The following is a 2903-nucleotide window of genomic DNA, read 5'->3' as shown; positions in this document are numbered from 1 at the left end:
ATGTTTATAATATCCTCACATCTTCCATGTGGTTGTATAATATCAAGTTATTGAGAAGCTGCTAGTTGTCACAGGATATGTACATTGATGTGACCATAATTAAAGCATATTTAGTCCCCGAATTAGCCTTGTTCCCATGCTTTTTAGTGCATATTTGGGTCATTTATTGTCTTTAGTCCTTTGTTTTGCATATTCTTTGAGGTTTTGTTTCCTTGGTAGGAAAGGAGTGCAAACCTTGCATTTTTATGGCAAAATAGAGCTAAATTGATTGAATTCAATGACCAAGCATCAAAGAGAAGACAAGATTAGAAGGTCTTTGTACATACTATAGTAGATGGGCATTGATGAGAAAAGATCATTGCATCCCCGAGGAAATCCTCAAGGATTTTATGAAGAAAAAGGAAGAAAAGAAGAAAGAAAGTAGCTGTAAGACAATCCGAGCGGATTGTCCACAATCCGCCCGTCCAAGAGGTGCAATCCGAACGTCTTCCCCAGCTGGACGCCCGTCCAGAACCACCACAATCCGCCCGTCTTCCCTTGAATCCACTCGTCCAACAAGCCCACAATCCGCCCGTCCCGTGCCCTGGACGCTCAGATTGTGTGTCAGCCATTTCGTCTTCTACACATTTCATGAAGGATGCGCATATTTTTCTAAGACCGGCAAAAAGGAGACCGGAGTCTCCCTTGAGACCGGCGATTCCTCAAGGACTTAATCGTCATTTAAGCCCTTAGTAAACCCTAATTTATATAACTAATCCCCACTATAAATACCCCATTAGGCTAATTAGAAGACCAGGTTCTTCTTAGCAATCTCTAGTGTAGTTTATATCAATCAAATCTCTCTTTAATCTTGTAATCAAAATTTAATCAAGTTTTAATACAAATTTCATTTCCTTAATCTCTCTTTGGTTCATCTTTCATTTTGGGTAATTGAAGATTATTTGGGTTATTATTGGGAGATTGACAACCTTCCAATCAATCATCAAGTACTTCTATTATTCTTTGCTTTATTATTGGAATCATTAGTAGGTATAATTATCTTAATACCTTTTTAATTATTGTTAATTATCTTCATTTTTTCAACATGTTTTACTTTGTTGGTGTGATTGACAACCTTGCTAGCATGTTCAACATGATAATGAGTGAGTAGTTTCCTTAGCTAGGGTTAATGGGTAATTAGGGGAAACCAACATGGGGGATGATTCATGCTTAAATTAATATGTTTTCATAGTTTATTTGCTTGCTTGTTGTGATCTCAACTTATACACATGTTATGTTTGATGAAATGCGAGCCTATGAATCCTTGCATTTTTTACCCATCACCTATCTTTTCAATGAGACTTGTAAGACATAAACCAACTCGAGTCTCATTAGACCATGTATATAGTTGAGCAGGGAAGATTAAGTCGACTTGTAGGTGTTGTACAATCTAATCGATTCGGCTCCGGGACCCAAACTTTCCTAGGATTGTAAGATATAAACCAACTCGATCCATCACAACAATAATTGCTTGCTTATAATTTGAGAATATGTTTGTATGATCAATTCCCATGAATCCCCTATGACCCCATGACACCCTAGTGCCTTTTATCAATTGTTTACACCCCTTTTTAATCATCTTGCTTGTTTACTTTTATTGCTATTTAGTTTAGTGATCTTCTACTTCAAACTCCAAATTGTGACACCCTTAGACACCACTAGTTGCAATTGAAAATCTCATCTCAATTCCCGTCCCTTGGGATACGACCTTTACTTGCCTCTTTACTTATTGGAGAGTTGTTTGTGGAATTATAAATTGTGTTTTGGTCTAGGTGCTCCTAACGACAAGTACCGAAAACTAAACCTCCAAGCGAGTCCGACCAAAAATGGCGCCGTTGCCGGGGACGGTGTTAACTTGATTTAGATTTTCTTATATTGTTATTAGTTGTGTCTTTCTTTGCCTTGGGGAAGTAAAACTCCTCAAGGTTTGTTCTAATTATTTTCAAGTTGTTTGATATTTTGCATGTCTAGAAGATCACAAGGTAACTTGTTACCCTTTGATCACGAAATTGAAAGGACTTTGACAAACAATAGAAGACTTGCTAGGAGAACTTTGAGAGGTATTGGTGAGGTTGTAGATATTCAACCAAACACTATTGAGTTCATCAACCTTTTTGCAAGAGAAGGTGAGGAGAACCCAACACAAAATCCAACACAAAATCAACCCACAATGCCTAAATTTTCATCACATTCCGTACCAACCGAGGAGAACCTACCCAATGGTACTCCCACACCACAACATTTAACCGGAAATTTCATTGCCAAATCCGCATTTATCCAATTAGTCGAAAGAAGCCAATTTGGGGGGATGCCTAGTGAAGACCCTCACTCTCACATGGAGACTTTTTGCGACTATTGTGATGCGATTTCTCAAACCGGTGTAACTCAAGACCAAATTCGATGGGTCTTATTTCCTTTTTCTCTAATTGGCACCACAAAACAATGGTTGAAAGGCCTTGATAAGGCTACTCTCGGAATTGATTCTTGGAAGAAATTGGCTCTAGCTTTCTACAAAAAGTTCTATCCACCGGAAAAGACTAACATGCTAAGAGCTCAAATTACGGGCTTTAAGCAAAGAGATGAAGAATTTTTGTATGAAACTTGGGAGCGATTGAAGGGAATTTGTCGCTCATGTCCTCATCATGGACTTAGCGAGTGGTTCTTGGTACAACAATTTTGGAACGGTCTTTATGAAGACTCAAGAAACATTTTCAACATGGGATCAAATGGAATGTTCACCGAAGTTGATGACAATCAAACTTGGAACAAGATTGAGGAAATGGCGGTCCATAATTCACAATATAGTAGACCTCGCAAGGCTACTAGAGGAGGAAAGCATGAAGTGGACTCTATTACTCAATTGG

At 38.3% G+C, this 2903-nt stretch overlaps 1 non-coding gene across 1 annotated transcript; it reads right to left on the bottom strand.

Moving 5' to 3' along the window:
• Window positions 1–2581: 2581 nt before the first annotated feature.
• On the bottom strand, window positions 2582–2688 carry LOC141634837 (small nucleolar RNA R71). Its single transcript, XR_012539556.1, has one exon. It is a non-coding gene; the product is annotated as a small nucleolar RNA R71 (small nucleolar RNA).
• Between the last annotated feature and the right edge of the window lie 215 nt (window positions 2689–2903).

Source organism: Silene latifolia, chromosome Y (assembly GCF_048544455.1).
Source record: "Silene latifolia isolate original U9 population chromosome Y, ASM4854445v1, whole genome shotgun sequence".
Classification (NCBI taxonomy): Eukaryota; Viridiplantae; Streptophyta; class Magnoliopsida; order Caryophyllales; family Caryophyllaceae; genus Silene; species Silene latifolia.
This window is presented reverse-complemented; position numbering and strand designations above follow the sequence as displayed.